Genomic DNA, 22,315 nt, shown 5'->3' on the forward strand with positions numbered 1-22,315 from the left:
GTTCCAGCGTGTGTGATCACGCATGATTACAGAGAGGAAAGATAAAGTTACTTTCACCGAGCACAAGGGCCGCTGTCAGAGCTGGAGGAAATGGGGACTCATTAGCCCATTAGGGGACTACATAAAAGGCACGAGAGAAGTAAGGCCGGCAGTGTTTTCGAAATGAGAACGCACATATGGATGCAGGAGTCTAATTTTAATCTTCCACGTATGAAATCCTTGGCCCGGCTCCCAATCTCTTCCGAGCAGAGCACTCGTGCAGGATTCCCTTTCTTGGCAGGTGCGCGGCCTGCTCCCGCTCCTCCTCTGCAGGGCCCGAGCAAACCCTCCAGCTCCTTCTCCAGGGCACAGCAGATGCCCGGAGCAGGGGCTCGCCGTGCACCAGAGTAGCCCTGGTCCCCCTCTGGCAGAGAAAATGGGCCTCAACCAGCTGCCTCTGCTTCAACCTCCCCAGATTTGCCTCCTGCTGCCACCCCTGCCCCTCAGGCTGGGGGGAAGCCGCCTTCATGGAGGTTCTCCTGTTGTCCTCAAAACAAACACAGCCCCTGCCATACCCAGAGGAAAAGATATTACAGATGACGAGGAATTACACTGCCCAGATGCAGAGTTTCTCCTTCTGTTAGCACTAGGAATCATCCCGAAGATGGGTAGAAATGTATTTTCGAAAAATTAATAATCGCTGACTTCCTGCTTTATTTTTACCACGCGCTTAGCAGGTCGTCCTACCCACTCAGCAAGATCACAGCTCTCGTTTCATTGCTGCTGGCACTGTGCTGCTACTTTACAGGAGAGCAAAGTGAGGAAAATAAAAGCAGTCTCGCAGGAAGGTTAAAGATGCATCAGAAGTGCTCGTTGACCCACGAGTGTGACTATTGACCAGCAACATCTTGCAAGCCCATTCATTACCCAGCTGCTGGAAAATGGAGTGTAATAAATAATTCACTGATTTTCGGTAACCTAAAGAACGAGCGATGGTATCAAACTTCAGAGAAGAAGGAAGAGAGAAGAAGGAAGACTTTTTCAGCACTAACTACGAATTAATAGTTTATCCCATCTCTGCTTAGAGAAGAAGTCACAGCAATACTATTAAGATCCTGGACAAAAATATTCCTTTAGAAAAATTTAAGTAAACAAACTATATATAACTTAACAGGAGCCAAAATCAAAGCAAATGGCACCACAAGCAACTCTGCAATAAAAATTTGAAAATGCTTATGACTTCCTGAGAGCAAAATGCAGCCGGCCATAGCCTGTGAATCACAAATCGCTGCCAGCAGCAGAAAGTATTTTAACACTCTGCTGCTTTTGGAGTTTGGAATCAGTTCTACTTAAGATTTTACAGCAAAAAACCAATTTCAATAATATCTCTTTGTGAAAATAAATTTTCAGAGGCAGGCAAGACTTGGGTTAACTAGCTCCAAGACTGCAGATCCTGCCTTAGTGAGAACATTTTCAGAGATGAGACATAAAGGAACATTAAATAACTCTTCCCTTGCAAGCTAAAAATAAAACACGTGAATGCCTGCTTCCTTTCAAGATGCTAAAACAAGCCTTCCAACAGTTACTTGAGACAGGGTTTCACTGGTTCATGCTACAACACATCATTCCCTCTCATTTATTTTCTGTCCTTGGCAACTGTTACAGAAAATGCAAAAAAAGACTGGCCTAGGTACTGGGCCCCTGTGGAAAAACATGATACCTTCGGGCACTGGGACAGGCTCTCCAGGGCAGTGCTCATGGCACCGAGCCTGTTGGAGTTCAAGAAGCGTTTGGACAATGCTCTCAGACACAGGGTCTGGTTTTGGGGTGGTCCTGTGTGGAGCCAGGAGCTGGACTCGATGATCCTTGTGGGTCCCCTCCAGCTCAGGATATTCTCTGGTTCCATGATTCTCTGACTCCTAACTCTACAAATAACTCGCCACGCTGTCGCTCAGCCCCGCAAGCTCCATGGGGCTCTGGGGGCGCTGACGGGGCAGGCAGCAGCTCCAGAGAAGCGGTGAGAAGCCTTCTGTGGTTGGATGCCAGTCAGAGACTACTTTGGTAAGATTGCCTATTTTTTCCTTTAACAGTATTCTATCAACAGGAAAGGCTAAATTAAAAACAAACAAACAAACAACTCTTAGCTGTATTTTTCAAAAATGTCACATTTTTCAAGTTAACCAGTTAATTCCACTTTTCACTCTGAATATGCAGCTAACCTGGCCCATTGCACCCCAAAGACCGAGTATGTAAGCGCATGTAAAGCTGTGCCAGAAACCTAAATCTAACAGCCTTTGTGCTAGCCTGTAATCCTTTAAAACTGATGTGGGAAACTAATAAATATCTTCTACTTAGAGGAATTTGAGGAAGAAATAATATTTCCAGCAAATGCATCTTCTGTAGGCAGAGTTAATTACCTGGACAGAGTAAAGCATGTACCTAAGTGTTTACAAGACCATTGTGGAGAGCAAGAGAAAAATGAAATAACTTGCAGTGCTATGGGTACCCATAATGTTACAGGTACAGAGACAAACAAAGTGCACTACTTTAAAAATTAAAAATTTCCCCTGGTAGTTTTCAGGATAGTCCCATGACCTTCACGGGAAACTAGATTTCCCTCCAAATCATATAACTGCTAGTCATTAGTACACCCAGTGGTGTCCCATCTGGGGCTAAACGTACACTGGAAATGGAAAGAAATGATGAAGAAGTCTAAGAATCAATTGAGCTTCACCAAAACCCTAAATGCAGTTCATGGCCCCAAATCATTTACTCTTCAAGGGTTAATTAACTACTTTCTTAGAGAATATGAAGTTCTTTATAAAAAAAGACATTCCCAGACCTCCAAAACAATTAACTTGTACAATTCTGTTGGGGATAGAAGCAGAAATAACATTTCCTATCACAGTGAAGATATCAATGAGAAGAATATCTACACGTTTTTCCAGTCTCAGCTCTTATTCTTTGGGGGGGAGGGTCCCCACACATTTGGCCTTAAAACGATTAGGCGTATTAGCTAATGATCACAGTGCTGTTGCAAATGAAACGCTAAAGATACCAACAAGGTAGGTGCTCAAAAATCTCATGACGTGAGAAAAGCAAAAAGCAACTACATCAGTTGAACACGTTACTAATGATGGTCAGCCAGATGAAATTGTGGAAGAGTTTGTTAATGTCTAGCAAAGCCTGGCAATCAGATGTAGGTAATTCAGCCTTCCAGAACAAAAGCAATCCCTGTAATTCTCCAGTGACTCTCAGGTTCAATACACAAGCAGAACAGGTGTGACCTGGTGAGTTGGTTACTAGCTGTGGTCATCAGAGACAAAACTTAGCAAGATAATCCCTATTGAAGGGCATCAGGTACAGCAGGAAAACCAGACTTTTCCCTCTAGACCTTCTACTTAAAACAAACAAACAAGGGCCAGAAATAACATTCCAGAGGAAATGTCTTTTTTTCTAAGCTATTTCTTAAAGAAAGCAGAAGGTGCTACTTCATTTCCTAGGGCCCAAAAGGATTTTCCCTACAGTGAATATGACTCGTTAAAACCACCCTCTGGGCTGCTGGGTGATGTCCAGGTCTCCCACTACCAGGTAACCCACATGGCCACACACCGTGGTCTGGGAACACAGATCCAAGGTTTCCTACGGAAACAACTCTGCCATGCATGTCTGGAGTGGGACCGAAGAGGGGTATTGATTTTTAATCAACCTTCATGGCACGTATATACAATGGAAAAACAGAGTCATCCAACCTTGGTAGGTAGTGTTCAAGTCGCATCTATTGGGGGAACTGGAGCAGTCTCATGGAGGCAGCAACTGAATCGCAGAGGGGCTTCAGGCTGGAAGGGACCTCCGGAGGCCCTCTGCTCTCACTCCCTGCTCAAGCAGGGCCACCTAGAGCTGCTTGCCCCAGACCATGGGTGTCCTAACCAGGAACTGCTCAGCTCTTTCTAGCATGATAGTTAATACTACATATAAAGAGTGATTTCAGGGCAAACTTTAAAAGCAGGGAATTTGTAAATGCTGATAAATAAAGAAAAAGAAGAGCAGAACTGAACTCCAGAGTTTAGATTTTAGTAAAACTGTTTGACAGTGCTATATAGTTCTGCTATGTGGATATGCATGAATGCAACAAAAATCTGAAACATGAACACTGTTTAAAAAAATATGTTGTTATTGAAGTTAAAAAAAAAACAGTTGAACCACAAAGAACCCAGGAACCAGGGCAGTCTATTTAGAGCGTTAACCACATTTTGTTTACTGCTTAGGATGAATTCATCATGCAAACGGTCCAAAGTGCGATGCTGGCAGGCTGCAAACGTCCTCTGAAACGCGGAGGCCAGATACATTCTACATCCATATTAGGCTGTGGATCAAGTCCCGAGCTGGTTTCAGCCCTTCTGCTTTGCCTGCGACTTGAAAAATCCAGCGATGGCATTTGACGTGCAGCATCACCACTATCAAAACATCTCAGAAGGCATTCGATCACACTATACTAGTACCAGCTATAGGAGCATGAAATTACGAATGATAAACTGGAAGCAAAAGGTCCCATGTTAAAAGACCCGAGGAGGACATGGGGAGGGACTCTTGTCTCTAAGGAAAATGAAAATGTCTGCAAATTAAACAAGAAATGTTAGCCCAAAGTATAAGTCTAATATATATGTCAAATCAAATTTTTGATTTATACTACGGAAACTACAGGACTAGCCTGCTTACTCAGCACAGAATATATTTCTAAGAAAAGAAATAAATCCACCTCCCTAAAAATGTCACCATGTTTACTGTTATTACTAGACTGCAGAGTGTTCATCAGTTTCAGCTGGCCTACGCAGAAGTGTTTTTTTTTTTTTTTTTTTTTCCCCATGCCTCCAGATAGTGTGAATAACCTTAGTGAATCAGGTAGAAAGAGCAAGATGGGTGGTTCTACCACATTTAGGCTTTCCCATGATGGTATTGTTATGATTATATTTAAATGCAGCTACATTAGCAAGTTGGGCAATTAGCAAACACTTAGATCTTCACGTACCAGGTAGAAGTGGAGAGATATGAACTTTGTGCACTTCATTTTAAGAGTTTGTGTGGAATTAATTATCTGCCAAGTTTTGTGACCATGAACAAAGTTTTCTTTAAAGCCATGACTCGGGAAAACCTTCTTCTGTGAAGGAATCAGAGCTGTGTAATACCAGTCCTGCAGTTGACCTCCTGACTTTGATTGCTCTCATACCTACATACAAAAGTATCCCAATACAATTTGAATCAATTTGGAGTGAAGCTGACACTCCCTGGAAGCTCGGTATAATTATGAAATCAAATTTCCCCATCCAAATTGATTATCTCTTTGCACATGTGCACCATCTTACAACACAGCAATGTCACCATGTAAGGTGCACTGAGGTTATCAATGAAAATACTTCTTTATCCACAACAGAAAATAAATTCCCAGATATAGACTAAATAGGAAAAAAATAACACCAGAAATCAGTGCATGGTTTACTCCTCAATCCAAAGGGGTCTTCATCTGACAGAGCAGAAATTAGGAAGTAAACACCTTTTAAAGTGGGCCTCACCATGATGTAATATCTTTGCATGCAAAAGCAAAGAATAAGTATCAGCAGCAATATACATGTTGGGTTTTAACTAAGAAATAATGCCCTGAGAACAGAATGCACAAGGCTGTCTGAAAAATGTTTCAGGCAGGCTAAAAACAAGCAGGGCATCCGTGATGCACGGCAGCACACTGACTACAGCGCGCGAGGCCCAGCAGACAAACTTTTCTGTATCCAACGTTGAGATTTCCCCACAAATATTTTCATTGGTTTTCAAAGCAAATGTGTGGTGTCTCTTGAACAACCCTGCTGCTAGCAAGATCCTGCCCAACAAAAGACAACCAGCCGAGCCGGGCTCTGGCACTTCCCAGGGAAGACTTGGTCCAACTGAACTCGGGAGCTGCTAGGGAGGCAGCTTGCCCAGAGTTATTGAATAATCTGTTACAGCCTGCAACAGGGTTCATAACAGATGTCGTCAAACACGCCGGCGAGTGGCAGGAACCAAATCCCTGCTTTTTCTTTATTTGGTTCTACCTCCCTGATAAGACCATGCCTGTACCAGTGAGTGAAACTGGGTTGCCTACACCACTGAAGCATTACAGCAGCCTCTGGAGTGTTTGTAGGTCCTAAACAACTGTCTTTCTTCCAGAGAGCTGCTGGGCACAGTTTGGGAGTTTGCACAGGCCAGAGACATCGCCAACAGGCTGCCTGCTTGTGGGCACCCACACGTGCCAGAGGCGTCTCTGTGGCATGTGCCCTAGAACAGACATAGCCTCAGGGGCCCGGTTGGTGAGCTATTAGAAACAGCGAGCTCTCTACCTCTTCGGCTAGATGTGTTAATCTGGATGCTAGAGCTCTTTCCAAAGTGATGCAAAACTAACACGCTGCAGAGAAAAGGTCACGTTTCAAAATCAGCCTTTTCTCTTCCAAGTGATAATAATAACAGTAATAATAATAAATTCCAGACCAGCTGATTTATCTGAAAGATTTGCCACTTCCCTTGCACTCTGGAATGCATGCCCTCCATAACCAGCAGTGAGACGCCTGACAGAGGTTGCCTAGACCTAAAATTACTTTGATAAGGATCATATCCTTTAAACTCGCTGTTTCCGTGCTAATTCTTTAAAAATGAAATGCACTCTAAGATGCTCTCAGCGGCCAGAAACTGACCCCATCAGGGCAAACTGACCAACCTGTCTAGCAGTGACCATATGCTGGGAGCAAGAAGCAAAGAGCATCCCTGCCCAAGGAATTGTCATCCTCTAGGATATGAACAAAAAAAACAAAACCCTTTGGCAAGAGTAGACAATGGGTAAAGAACACCTAAAAAGTTGTTGTGCCTCACAAAAGGTGCTTCAGTTTTAAAAGTTTCCCTAAGAACCCGTATTTTAAGTTCAAGTATTCTAAAATCCAGATCGAGGTTATTAAATGAACACAGGTGATACTGAGGCAGGAAAAATCCAGACAGAGTATGAGAACACAGATGCTCTCCAAACAACTTGCTTGTGTTCCCAAGTGTAGGACTGACAGTGCCAAACCCTTCTCGCTAGAAAGGAAAACCTCAGACAAGATCGTATTTTTCAGAGCAGTACTTTCGGTATATGCTGTGCTGCCTATTAGGTGACGACATGCGCAATGGCACTTTTACTGAATGAGACTACCTATTTCCCTGTTCGGTGCCTACAACAGAACCGTTTTTCTGTTCTGCTATGCAAGGCGTGAGTTCACGGGACCAGAGGCGTATCTCATGGTATCACGTGTCCTGTGAACCACCAACTTCGTCTGAGCGCAGGAGTTTCAATTCCCTGAGCACCCAGCCAGAGGCAAAGTTTCATCTCCACAGCTTTGCTTAATGTTAGCAGTGAGACCACTTGAGCTGACATCCTAAACCCATTTCCCAGCTGATCCATCTAAATGACTTTGATGTTTAAGTCAGAGCGCAACTGCCACAGATGTTACTAGCGACTACACAGCCAAGATTTTAAACTTCTTTGGAATGTAGGCTGTTTTTTTTTTTCTCATTTATCCTTTCTTTCCACAACATTTGCACACAGAACCCTGAATTTTTCTGGCAAAACAGCATTCAAGTGCCTTTTCAGGCCTCTCTGGCTTCCTACGCGCTGCTGGGGCCGTGGGCAGAGCACCTGGGCCGCGGCGCGGGGCTGGCAGGGCCGGCGTCCCCCTGGCAGCTGTGGAGCCTTCCACAACCTTCGTCCCTGTGTCAGCTGCCGACACATGGGGTTGTGTAGGCTTGTGCCCATGGCTACATCAGTTTTGGGGTGAGCCCCGGCCCCACAGAGCAGAGCAGAGGGCTGGCACGCAGCCGGGCCTGCAGAGCAGTGACTGCCTCACACACGGCAGCAGCACGAGCCCGCATGGCTCCTCTCTGCACATCAGGGTATGAAAGCCCAGAGAATATTTAACAATGACTGAGTTCAGCACAACTTTCTGTACACCTCACTGTGTCGCTATACCAACACCTGTGGTTTAATGCACAAATTACAGGGTACATAAATACATTTACTGCTCCTCTGAAGGAGTCAGGAAGGCAACCTTTACCTGGAGTAAATTGTTGCTATGTGAGATTTCTTCTTTTTACTTGTTTCCAAATATGTATTTGCCCACACTGGGAAAATATGCTTTGCAATAACAAAAGGCCATGCCTTTAATAAACCACCTAACTATGGATTTTTGTTGAGTTCTTCTTTTGATGAACTATTTTATAAATTTGAAACTACTGGTGGAAGTAGTGTCACTGGGACATATCCATCCCTCTCCATGCTCTTTATGCCTGGGCCAGAAAATTTCTCACTGAGCAGTCAAGAGGCATGAAGTCCAGTGAGGGGAAAGGTAGGAGAGGAAAGCACTAAAAATCTCCTGAAAGAGATCACAAAAAAATCCCCAAGCTATTTTATTTCAGTGACCGGGGGATGGGATGTTGATTTGTGTCACGCATCTCTTCAAGACACCACCACTGAAGAGATGAAGTTTGTTTGTCCTTTCAAGAGGTACAGGTTGGCTTTGTAAAAAACACTGCTTCTTGCAAACTTTGCCTTTTACCTATCCTTACACCACTGGAGCAGTAGCAGTGAGTCTGAAAGCAAGGAAGGACTACATGAATAAGATCTTTTCAGTGGAAAATGATCTCACAGTGTTATAAACTGCAAAGTTATTTTTCACAATAAAGAGTTTATTTAGGCAGACATAAGAGGATTGGGGGATCAATAGAAGAACGTATCCCAGAGTATTACGTAGCCCAGAAAAAAAAGTATTAACTCTTTGCTCCTCCCATCATGCAACTTTCACATTGTTCTCAAGCAAACCTATTCACGTGGATAAAATACAGTAAGCACGGGGCATTTAATAAACGAAATAACATTCATCTGACCACAGTGAGCAAAACAGAAATTCAATCAAAGGCCTTTTCTGAACAGAGATTGCTAAAAGAGTACAAAAAATAAATACAGAGCAGATATGTACTCCTAACAACGCACACAATGATGACAGGAGGATTATTTTCTACTCAATACCGGCCAATATTCTGTAACCAAGGTTTCAAATTGCTCATGTATTTATTTTTGTTGTGTTTTGCCTTTTTCCCCTTTGAGATCTATTTAACCAGTGCTTGGCGGTATGGTAGAAACCCAGACGTTTGAAAAGCACTTCTTCATAAACCAATACAGCTCTGAACATCAGCCACTTTCCCACTCTGAGACTGTGCTGGCAGAGCACAGGAATGACCCCTCGCCCTGCTCTGCTTGCTGTGCCCTATCCTGCCCAACAGCTGCTCCCTGCTAGCTTTTGTGGTCCTTGTGCGTGTGACACCTGCCTCACAGGGCAGCACGTGAAGCCGGAAAGCACTTTGAGATCCTGGATTAAAATGTGTTTTGAATGCAGAGCAGTGTAGCTTCAACAGAGTGCCTTTCTGCCACCTTCATTCAACTAAATGAGGAGTAATGCTGCATTGTATACAGAATTAGTCCAGAGGAATTAGGCAACAAGAACATTACATGCTTGGTTCAGCAGTCTCAGCATTTAAGAGATGGGAGGTGCCAAAAGTCAGGTTGTCTGTTGCACTGCAGCATCACCCTCTGTGTGTAAGACATATAGATGCAGTCTTCAGCTCCTCAGTACATGCTTGTTTTCACAACCACCTCCTCATTCAGCGCACCGCTCTGCTGTCAACCAGATAACGCAGGTTGAGATATCTTCAACTAGACATCTTCTGGTTGAGAAGCTCCGTGTCTGCCTAAGCTGTGTGAAGACAAATGCAGCACAAAGCCTGCCAGGTGCTCAAAGACTCACAAATGATTCGGGTGCCAGAAGAAGGCACAGAGGCTCTCCAGCACATGCAGAGGAGAAGGATCCATCAAAGTTCTTCACCTGGAGCCAATTCTTGCCACGTGTGAGCTGCTCTGGAAATTTTTCCCCTTGAGGGCTAATAATAAAGGCCAAACACAGGCAAATTTGCACAGGGACAAACAACAGAAACGCTCCTTACGCAAAGGTCATGGGGTCTACTGAAGTTTATATCCCTGCTACAAGGTACGAGAATACTAAGGCATACCAATGACAATATCTGAAGTTCTCTTTTAACATGAAAAAAAACCAAAAAACAAACAAACAAACAAACAAAAAAACACAACAAAAACCAAACCCAACTTATTTTTATGCTAGCCTTGTTCTCAATCTTACTGAATCACTTGAGCTGAAATATTCCAAAAATACTCAGACTGAGGAAAACAGCTGCCCTGAAAATTTTCATCTCAAATGTTAAAAGTTTCAAAAATACCCTGAAAAACAGGGTACTATAATGGGAGCTGCTGGGCAACCTTCCTAATTGGCAGTGCTACCAACCTATTACATCGTTAGGACTTTATGTGTTTTGCTTATCACAGGCTATATTATCAACTACTCTCCAGTGAACTGATAAGAAGCAGAAAAATAAAGAGAGAAGGGAATCTAAAAGGCAGCAGAGCTGCCAGCTGAACTTGAGTGAGTCCAGAAAAATTGTTTTGTGGCCAGTCTGGGCAGTGACAGACAGGGAAGGAGAGTTTCTCTATCTGCCATGTCCTTTCAAAGTTATACAAAACACGTGCACACGCACATCATCCTGATACAGAGGGTTTTTGCAACGTGAATAGACTTTACCTCTCCCAAGGTCATGTGCCTGATGCCCACAGCTAGCCAGATTGCCGCCTAGACGTGAGTGGAGCCATACAGGCTGCTGAGATAAAATTATCACAGTCATATTTCTGCAGATGAAAAAGAAATCTGAGATGTGGGCCCGTATTAGATACAAGAAAGAGGATACCCAGACAAGTAGCACACAATTCTATTTGTGTGCCAAACGGAAATCTGGAGCAGGCTTTAAACAAAATGACCTTCAGAGAAAAAAGAGGAAAACAAAACCCTCTTCCAAGGCAGCAGAGGAGCATTTCCAGAGTCACACAATGACTCCATGGTCAGCATCGTGCCTCAGGTCTATCTGTGGGACCACCAGGAATGATCAGCACCGAGGTCTCCTCTTCTAATTCACCAGGTGAATTTAAAATGTTTATGCAGCGACAGCCGTAGGGCACAAAAGATCACACCTAGAAGTCAAATTCTGAGCCTATCCTTTGCAGTTCTCACAATGACACAAAGTGAAGACTGGTGGAAGTATAACAGCCTGACCTTTAAAATTGCCGCTAACTCTAAAATTAAAAATTACAAACAGCTTGAAATGTGTTATACACGTAGACTGGCTCAACGTGATTGTGTGTGTATGTGAGCTACAAAAAAAAGTTTTAGAATTTTTAAGTGTCCGTTGTATAATAAATAGTGGGTATTACAGATTTTTTTTTGTATCTTCAGTCCAGGCATGGAAAGACTGGATTTAGAAGTGCAGTAATGTATTTAACTTCATGGGGTCATAAAGTTAGGCCATAAAGTTTTCCTGTCAGGTCAGGAGAACTCCTGGAACACCACAAATTCTTTACTTCGTGATGAATTGCAGACAGATAGAGCTGTCATGTGGAAGATGATAATGTGAATGTCTTACTCAATAATCATTCTCATATAGGATGTTGCTTTTAAACCTGTAAGTGGGACTTTACACCTCTTACCTTTAATAATGTGCAATCCCATCTTCGGACTGCCTGTCACACTAACGTGAAGTGACACTTCTTTACCAAGGGTTCAAAGTTTATTTTACCTTCCATGCTGCTCTGGACAGGTGAATGAATAGGACTGTCAATTTTGTAATAACTAGTTGAGTTTTCCTTGTAATAAGATTTCCAGTGGAGATTACTTTCCAAGCAATTCTACCTGTCAATTTTCTACAGGGTCAGAAAAACTACTGCTGTTCTGGATCACAAATTGTATATGACAGCACAAAACAATGATAAATTACAAGTACAATATTTGATAAGTAAAAGACAAAAGATAAGGAGTCTACTTATATAGTAGATAACCAGGTTGCTAGTAGCAGAGTCTGGCACTGAAAGCAAACCAGTACAGACTTGGTAAAGAGAGTTACGCTGTTAACAGTGTGATTTCCATGTAGGCTTCCCATGGACTTCATTCAGAGTTACAGCTGCTCAGCATCTCCAAAAATCTGACAAAAACAGTAATACTGCATTCACAGCTCTGGAACGTGTATGTGTGCAATGCACCCCCTACCACTACTGCACTTCTGGAGCATGAAAAGGGGTTACTTAACGAGTGAAAAATGAATGAATTTATGAATGAATGGGCATCCTTTCCCAAAAAGCCATCAGGACAGAGGGCAGCTGAGTGGCAGAAAGGTGTTTTCTTTTTTCCTCAACCCCTCAGACAGTCTGATCTCCTCTGGGGTTTAACTCATGAGGCAGACTAAAGCACAGAGCAATCCTGGGGTGCCTTCACTTTGCTCTCCACCAAAGGCCACCTCCTCTCCCTGTCCCACCAGCACACACCGGCAGTTTATTCAAGAGTGCTGCTGGCCCAGTGAAAAGGGGGTATGCAATTCCTCTCCTGTCACTCCTTGATCAGAGAAGCTGTGAAGGGCATGCATGTGCAGTGCCTTGCTCTCTGGAGGGGTGAGAAAAAAGGGAGAAACAGAGGAGTCACTCCAGATCTATCTGGAAGCACGGAGCACAAACCATCTGGGTTTCTCGCCACAGAATGAGGCCCAGGACGACTATGAGAGCCAAAGAAAACTTGGCTTAAACTGTAAAGCTCTCACGGCATCGTATTCGCTAGTGGGAGGATGGTTTTAGCTAAGTTTCACTAGACAAATCCCAATAGTAAAACTCAGATTTAAACATGCCTGTCATTCTAAATCCTGCTACAGGAATCACAACTGCTCTGTTTTCCTGTAGGAAGAGAGGAAGGGATTTAGTTTAGAACCAACTATTCATTACACAGAGTCTTCTTCCAAAGAGAACTGCAATATCTTTTACCCAAACTTTAGCACTTTAAATAAAAGATTTCCAAGTGTTAAATCTGCTCTCTCCTGCTGCTTTTGTCACTTGCTGAAGTACTTGTAAAACCCCACTCTTTATTTAAAAGCCAAACTATCAGGAGTGGCTATTAACACCCCAAACCACCTCTCTTTTCCGATTTTTTGCCTAAACCAATAAAGGAATTTAAAGTGACCCAGGCTGTAACCTCCATTCTACTAATGCAGAGCTTCAGCATAACCGCAGCCCTGCAGCAGGTCCTTTCCCTTGCCCCGTCGCCACCCCAAACCCATGGAGCTGAGGGTGACAAGCCCAGGGAAGCAGGGTGGTGCCCTGCACCACTGCCCAGTGGTGAGAGGTTTCTTAGCAATAAAAATAAACCCCAATTTCTCCGCTTCCTCCCTGAGCTGCCCAGGTACAAGGCAGCTCGAACTTGCTTTCAGCCCCACCAGTTGCCCAAATGCTGTGAATCATCACAGGGCACTGTGCAGGGCTGAGCTCTGCAGCTCATGGCTGGCCGTGGAGCACGTCCCACCAGCACGGGGAAGGGACAGAGGAAGGAACTGAAGAACAATTCAAAACAAGGCTGCTTGAAGCTTTCTACATTCCTTCCTTTTTCTTTTATCAGTGACATTTAGAAATATGTCAGCCTGAAGCCAACCGAGGGGTAACGCCTTGCTGAGGAATGATAGCTCACTCGGCTTATCAGAGCTGAGTTCATCCGAGAAATCTCCTTACAGTGACCACAGATCCTGCACTGGCAGTGTGTCTAAGCAAACAACCCCCTTACCCATGAGTAAAAAGGTTCCCTTAAAGGGAGAAGCTTGTAGGTATGGGACCAAAATACACCATCCATATGCGTACGGAGACTAAAACATGCATTTATCACACATACATCAATACTCACGCTCCAGGTAACTTCACCTGGAGTCACCCGAACTTGTCTATTTCCTTTTCAAACCTGTGACAAGAGCGTGATGATGGAAAGTTATGAAAGTTAAAGAAAAAAGAGAGGTTCAAAAGCCCACAAGCATCTTCACTGAAAAGGCTTTTCACATCTTTGTACTCAATGTACTGTATTTAAAAAAATAAATCAGTTTAATAGCTGACTCTTTATACATGATTAATGTATTGTATTGCACGAAAGTGCTCTCCTGTTTCTAGGAACATCCAGTTGGGTAATACTCTCATTTGTGACTCATATGCATGTTCTCTTATAATTACAGTCAAATAACAGTTTGTGGGGAAGTGGTTTTTAAAGGTATGTCGGGCACTACAGGAGAAGATCAAAGCAAAATAAAACTTACATGGAAGCAAAAATCATGCATGAGTAGCAACAGCATGAGCTTCAACAATGGCCTGAATAAACAGATGTAATTCCAAACAGGGTGGACTGAATTTTTCATCATAGTAATTAATCGCGGAAGTCTACATTCAAATGAAAAGGCTGAGAAGATCATCCCGCACGTACCACCACAATCACTGCTTCAAAAATACATACATATACGTGCCTGGGTTCCCACAGGCAGGGAGATGCTCACCACAAGAAGTGAGCACAGATCTTTACCCGTTGTGTTTGGGATCCCACAGATACAGCAGCCACACAAGTGAAAACAACCTCGGTGAGCAGAGGAGTGACCGGAGCGGCTGGAATGACCTCAAGCCCATGTCCCCGCATCCCCAAGAAGCAGAAAAGAACTGCAAAATGGGCTGGATATGGCACATCAGGATCTAGCCACCTGTTGCTTTGCTTGAGTGAGGGAGGACATTGAGGCAGCGGCTGGGGACGGTGTTTTGCCTGGCTGCCTGAAACGAACAGAAATACTCTGTAGGCATGCGGCAGGCAGAGCTCGGACCAGCCTCGCAGCAGGTCACCCACAGGGTCCCTGCTCCTGCTGCCCCTGCAGCCTGCTGGGCATTCCAGGTTGCACCCAACAGCGCTGCAAACCACAAAGCAAAGGGGTTTCCAGCTTGGCCATCTGCATTTTGAACCTCTGTGTTCAGCATCAGGGTTTTGGCATTTATCTTGGTGAAAGCAAATCGCAAGTGCAGCGATCGACCAGTGAGCAGCAGTCTTTGTGGCATTACTCAGTCACCCGGAGTCCTCACACATCTCACAGGTTAGCTCATTGCTTCTCAAATACCAGACAGAAATAAAAACTGAACAGCCCAAGTCTGACTTAAACAACTGAGGCAATGAGCACAGAACAAAGCATGCCAGAAGGAAGTTATTTTTCAGAATGCTGTATGGCTAGAATAAAAACTATAGAGTTGTTCAGAACAAAAGAGATGCAGCAAATAACATATTGTACCTGTACAAAATTTGTTTTTCAGTAACTGTATTGACTTGCAATGCTTTGAAGGCGATATCCTAATATCACAGTGCTCCTTTAGTGCAGAGCTACAAGGATCCTGTTTTGCTGATATAAACTACAGGAAAGAAAAATTATTGGGACTCAAACTGCTCTGAGAATTCTGTATATCCCCTTTTTTTCAGGAATACTAACATGCAGTGCAATGTGAAAGAAGAAACAAAAATAGCCAACAAAGGAGAATGTCTTTCTTCATTCCCAGGTGAACAGATAACTCCATGACTTGTCTTCAAATATTTCAAAAGTGTCAGTGCAAGGGAGTGACAGGTGTTAAAGACACTTCCTACCTTCCTCAATAGCATCAACTATCCGACTGAAGAAAGAAAACCTTTATTTTCTTCCTGGTATTTATTTTCCTTCCACTTAATGGTCTTCTGTGGGATGTAGTGACACTTTAAAGGGAAGCATTCAACAGGCTGCAAGCTCTAGACAGCTGAAGGAGCAGGACTGCTGGCAGCACTTGCAAGAAGTACCTGCTGTGGTGGTCACAGGCAGGCTGGGGGATGCCCACGCCACTGTGGGATGGCAGGTAGGGCATGGCAGGGCACGGTGTCTCTGCCTGCACCCCCAGAAGTCTGGTCTCACCCATCCCCAGTGTGGTCAGCAGGATCTCTCCACATGCTATGTGACTCCAGGGCTGCCAGGGCTTTCATGCTTTACTGTTACACAGTAAAAACAGTGAAACTTTACTGCTGAGACAACAGTTAGTGCAAAGCACTGCCAGGAAAACCCCAAGGAACAGCCACCTCCAACAACAACAGAGAATTCAGGGTGCACAAAACACATCTGCACTGTTAACAACCTTGTGTGAATGACTTTAGAGCTCTTATCTGCCTCTACCCTCTGTGTAGTACTAGCAAAAGGTTTGAGAAGCACTCCAAACATCCACGTCTGACCTTAAGAAGCTAAAAACCTTAACAGAAATTGCACAAAGAATTTTGTTTCTTTCATAAGCTTCAGAAACACATTCTTTGAAATCCCCAGTGCTCTTCTGTCAAACAATGTAAAGGTGAATAAATGAAGCAAAGAGCAAAAGTATTATGGGGGCAGATCCTTCTCGGCCTTTCCTTGCATTGTACAGCCCTTCACATCTATAGCATAAGTTCAAAGCTTGAATAAAAACTCTGTCACTGTCTGACAAAGACTTTGCACTCACATTGTATCAAAAAGCACCCATTCACATTTTCAATATTTTTTTTTCCTCTCCAAGAAAGTTCTCAAATGTAAATCATGTGTCTCAAAGCCACTGCCAGTACCTGACAGCTTCCCACAGAAGACAGTTAGCTGCGCCCTACCCGTGGACATGATGCTCCTCCGACTGCTTGCTCTGTTCCCTGCTTCCTCCACCTCAGGGTGCTCAGATCAGATCCTGCCCCAGAGAAAAAGCAGAGTCAAAAGCTTGGGATACTCGGGGTCTAGTCCTGGAGCCAGGCTGTGGGAGGATCAAGGAGTACTGGGCTGAAGCAGCGAGGAAGGGAGACGTATCAAAACGCGCCATCACTCAGCCATCACGCACAGGTAACTGAGAGCATCTCAATTTGAAACCACTGGTCACCATCTGGTGATGAAACTAGGAAACACCAAGGGAGTTACAGCAAGCTTGTGCGTTTCAGGTATTTTACTTATGAAACCCATCGTCATCTGACTTCATGCTGCGGTGTCTTGCCCAGTTTAGCTGTTTAGAACAATTTATATTAGCTTTCTTTCTCCTCCTTTTCAATTGCAATTTTCAATTTTTCAATTTTCAATTGCTGATTTTGCCTTTCTAAGAGACAATCACACGTGCTTGCACACGTAATCCTCTAATTCAGAATATTTCTAACATGAAAGGAAGTTATGTGCAGAAGAGAGCAGCTGAGACCTACCAAGTTGTGTCACTCCTAATAACAGACATTGAAGACAGACATTGTATGTTAAACATGACTAATAAAGAGTTAAAAAAAAAAAAAAAAGCAGGATCTGCTCTCTGCCTGCTTCACAGCTCTGGTGTGTGCATTTATGAATCCTGGGACAGCAGCAAAATTAGGCCTGGCTGGCCATTATGAATGAATAATTTCCTAACGTGGCAAGATATTTTTCATATGTAACGGCTTTAAACAGCCGAAATGCTCTGCTTCTAATTATTTTTGCTACACATGAAATATTTGAGGAAAATGTCTAAGATACCTTTAATTTGTTTAATTACCAGCCGGCTCCTGCTGCGACTTACTAAGCCACTACGGCAGTGACTAATGCTTCTGACAATACCAAATTAGCAAAAGCACCTTGTGGAGGAATGTGACCTGAGTGGCCTGAAAAGGGCTAGCTGCAGGTGTTTATTTTCAAATAAAGATGGTTTATCAAGACAACAAGCTATAGACATCACGAGCTGGAAGCTGTGGGGTAAGAGGGAAGCTGAGGGGCACAGCCAGCACAGAGCCCTGTGCCGGGCCTGGCCTGGGGCTGTGTCCCCACTGCTCCTTGTGACATCCATCCCCAGCTCTGCAGGCTGCCCAGGCACCCATCTGGAGAAGCAGGAGCACTTGGGATCTCCCTCAGGCGTCTCTTTGTGCCCCATGGGCGCTCCTGGGCCTACATCTGGCCTGCAGGGACGGAGGGGCTCGGAGATGGAGGGCCTTTGCATCTGGGAACCAGGAGAATGAAGGTGATGGAAATGTGCTTGCCAGTAAAAGGCTCCTCTGCACAGTTCCAGGCACAACACTTTTCCCCTCACCTCCGAGTATAGGCCCTTTTTTTCCCCCAAATCCAAGCACCTCCTGCTGAATTGACAGGGTTAATCGTATAGCTCGGACAGGAACTTATACTTCTTAGCACTAAGTGTGTGAAATAATGTTACGTGCCTTGACAAATCCTCCTGGAGTGGTTAGAAAAGACAGTCCTCTCCTGTGCTGCTGCACTTTAAAATTGCTGAACAAACCTATTCTGCTGTAATGGGAAGGGACACGTTTTCTTCCCTGCTGTAAGTAGGTCAATGAAAACATGATGTTGGAGGGTGAAACTGTTTTCCTCTGTCCTTTTCCCCCTAATGATAGTTTCAGATCATTCTGATTTAATTACGTTTCCAGTGTTAGCTGTAATAACACTGGAAGGTTATTATCAGCTGATATATTGGTGGTGCTAAGGTCTGGGTTTTGTGCTTCCTTGCCTCGAGGACATGCATGCAATTCACACGCAGGGTGCAATATCGCACAGCTGAAAAAAGCCTGCAAAGAAACGTGGATGTGGAAATGCAACAATACATTACCATGCGGGAAATTTTAATTCCCAGCCCTGAGATTAGCACTGAGCTTTTACATCAGTCCGATCTCTATTTGAGGATGAACTTCTCGCTATCTACGCTAAATCTGAAGCACCCACAGTGTGAACAATGAACTTGCTCTGAATTAGTACTGGCATAAACCAAGCCAGAGTGTTTTCAGTGGAACAATTCCAGTTCACAACTGGGGACTTCTCTGCACATATCTCAACAGAAGGGATTAACCAGTAGCTAGCAAAACATTTAACTTGCAGTGATACCTATCTGAATATTAAATGAAAATTAAAGAGCATTGGAAATAAGAAATATATGTTGGGTGAGAACCCCCTAAGACAGAAAAAGAGAAAAAAAAAAAGTTACACTGAAGAGAATACAGAATGCCTGTAGTCTCAGCAAACAAAATTTTAAAAACCAAAAGGGTGCTGTCATTTTACTGAGCGTCTCTCTCTCTTTTGGGCCAGATGGTGTAAATTAGTTTTGTTGACATTAACAGAAAAAAGAAAAAAGAAAGAGTAATTAATTCCCCTGACGTAATGCCTGTTGTAATGCCTCCCTCACCCACCCAGGCCCCCTTCTGCAAGCAAATGTTTGCCCCAGCAGAGTTTACATGCTCTTACACCCCACTTCAAGCAGCCCTGTCTCGCACGCAGCCAGCCTGCCAAGGACAGCAAAGCCCAGTGCATGCAAGTGGACGCCACTCAGGCCTCAGCGTGAAATCTGCACCCTACAAAAACCCATGACTTCAAAGGGGACTCGCATTTCATCCTACGAATCCAATTACGTGTTTCAAATTTAGGATGGCTTGTCAAGTGCCAGCTGACAGAGTGATGTCCCCAAGTATTTCAGGATGATGATATTTGAGCTGAAATGCAAAGCCAGCTGTTTATGCCTTAACTACTTACCTAAGGAACATTTCAAAAGGCGGAAACTATACGATGATTAAGTACCTTTGCACCTCAGCAAAAACCATCCTGCTCTGCACAGAGACCTTTCCAACCGGAATTTAGAAAGCCCATGTTGCAGTAAGGAAATAATTCTGGGTGCAGGATTATCACCAGTATCAGCAAATCACAAGACTGGTAGAAAAGATACGTAATCCACCGCCCGCAGTGAGATAAAGCCAGCTATGCTTTGCTCATGTTTATTGAAGCTATTCCTAACACCACAGCCTCCACCAATAGTGCATTTCAGGGATAGCATTTTCCTAGGGCTTACCTCATCTTCTTCACTTCACTTCAGAGCCATTTCTGTTTGCCTGTAGGCATGGAAAAGAGACGACTGGCCTCCTTTTTGCAACAGCCTGTTCTGTGCTTGAATTCTCTGCTTTCTACCTGCTCCTGCTCTACTTGTCAGGGGCAGGGTGGGAAAAAAAGTGAAGACTTCTTCCGAGGATGAGATACCAACTTCTATTTCTTTGCTCAATCCAGAGTCTGTCTGTACAGGTAGCCTTGCCAAAAACAAGACAAAGCACTCCTCTACAACAGCATGAAGCAGAAAAGGGATGGCCCCAGTGCCCTGTGACACAGGTACAGCCAGAGCTGGCAACTCCAAGGTTGGCCTCTGGCAAAGGCTGGCTTCTCCTGGGCAGAATATGCTTTGTACATAGGGAATTTATTTCCACTTTAGGGAAAGGTGAATGGCCTGAGAAATTATCAGCCTATCTACTTTATGCCTTTTTTCAGAGAGAATACACTGCTTCAGTGTGGCCACACATTAAATAACTCAAAGCTTAGGTCCATTCACTCCAAGTTACCACTGAGTTCTCATATGTGACTGTGGCTCTCAGCAGACGCGTATCTGCCTTACAACATAAATGCACCGGCTTGCCAAGAGCTCACCTAAGCCTGAAAACAATTCAAAAATTCCCTGGTTTAGACTAGTTAGAGCTAGTTAAAACTCCAGCTCTTTAAATGCTGTTTGGGCATACATCACCAGATTTGATGTGGATGGAGAGCTCATATTTGCGTGGATACATTTTAATCATCAGCTACCTAATTATTCATTGAGCTGTATGATTACTGAAATTGCATTTACTACATCCTAGATTCCCATAACAGCTTCTTGCCATCATTATTTTAGCAAGTTTCCTCTGCTTACACCCACTTTCTACTACTTTCTACTTTTTTTTTTTTTTTTCCCAGTTGCTCTGCTAAACTCTAAGCTTGACCTGAAATTCTGCACACTGGATACTGCAGTCAAGCAGAATATATTATATATATGCATTCAGCAAGTTTCAAAGCTAAAGTTCAGGAAAAGATAGTTCCACCCGTGCTAAAAAAAAATCCGTTATAATTCTTATGCTGAGAAGCATTTGCTCCGCCATGCCTTCAAATAAAACTACGCTCTTGTTAAATGGTGTATTTAAAAAATGTGTTGGGAAAGGGTAAGATTAATTCTATCTGCAGCTCTTGTTTGGTAATGAGTACTCAAGGACAATGTTGCTCTGAGCATACTTTTCTGTGCTTTAGCTGTGCTTACTTTAATTGCGCTTGAAAGAACTAGTCACTGGTTGTCAATAAATTGTTTTTAATGCCTCTTTGCTCACAGACTTCTGTGTGTCTGATTCATTTTTCTCTCTCTCTTTTTTTTTTTTCCTTGGGATCTGTTGAGTGCAAATGTTCTTTGAAATTTACAGGGAGGTATTTCACAGGATAGCCTCATCCTTACAACAGATACAAAAGAAGGTAGGAGTGTAGCACTTAGGTACCACTTTCCATCCCTTGACCTGAAAGCACTTGACAAAACAGGGCAAATGTTTCTGTCCCCACCTTTAGATGAGATGATGCCAAGACTGGCACAACAGCTGCCACACTGTCTTCTGTCCCCTCCCTTGCCCCAAGGAAGGTTAGGCTCAGCTGATTGTGCCACACCAACAAATAAATTGAAAAGCAGGGATTCACCGTCTCCAGCATTTTCCCATCTCCTATAACTCAGCGTACACTTCCCTAGTTCTGGTTTTAAAGCCAAATGTATTGAGAGGCCACACAATTGGTTCAGACCCAGGAAAGACACCCCAAAACTTGGCCGCCTGCCACATCCCTCTGGAAGGGAGGGTAGTTTTCTCCAGGCTATTAGGTATTAGGCATTCTCTCAACTACCACAGCTGCAATTAGATGCATTTTTAAGCATCCTATTAGTGGGAAATCTCGCTGTATTTCCAGGTAGAGTCTCTTCATACAGTACTAATTAGCTCAGGAAGTGCTTTGTTGCTTGATGCACAGGGAGCCAGGATCAATAGCGAGTGCAGTACCTGCACAGGTTCCCAGTGAACGCAGCTGTGAGGGCTCCTGGCCTCCGAGGTTATAGGTGGCTAGAGAGGACACGGTGATTTCATTATGTTTGGTTGGGTTTGTGTGTTTTCTTCCGTTATACCAGAGTTACAAAATTACAGAATCGGGGCTTTCTGTAGTATGGTGCCTTGTGTTAGGCATCCCCTGTCATATTCCGCCAAAACAAATTAGCTGCTGGCGCTGGGAGTAGATTCATCAGGGCCCAAAGGAAATTATTTCACTGAGAGCTGCTCCTAGGTACTTGTGAGCTCAGAAACATGCCAGCATCTTCTCAGGGACCCTTGGGGAAACGGCCCTTACGCTCTTAACCAAGCAGTTCCTGAAAACACTCCTCTTTCCCAATTTTTGGCAGAGTGATCACTGAGAAAAGCTTGAAGATGAGGCTAGAAATAAAGATTTACAATGGAAAAAGTGGTGATGACAGAAAGGAAAAGGGACCCATGCA

The 22,315-nt window shown here is 43.8% G+C and overlaps 1 protein-coding gene across 9 annotated transcripts in view; it reads right to left on the minus strand.

The window, feature by feature from the left end:
• Positions 1-22,315, minus strand: part of DTNA (dystrobrevin alpha) — a 218,717-nt gene that overhangs the window by 148,857 nt on the left and 47,545 nt on the right. Inside the window, exon 2 of one of the 9 annotated variants that reach the window (XM_032181736.1) lies at positions 16,620-16,693. The exons of the other annotated variants lie outside the window; for them this stretch is intronic. The gene's annotated coding sequence lies outside the window, so the exon portion shown is untranslated. The remainder of the gene's footprint in view (positions 1-16,619; positions 16,694-22,315) is intronic. 9 annotated transcript variants of the gene reach the window in all.

The sequence above is a fragment of the Aythya fuligula genome, chromosome 2 (genome assembly GCF_009819795.1).
Source record: "Aythya fuligula isolate bAytFul2 chromosome 2, bAytFul2.pri, whole genome shotgun sequence".
NCBI classification, from domain to species: Eukaryota; Metazoa; Chordata; class Aves; order Anseriformes; family Anatidae; genus Aythya; species Aythya fuligula.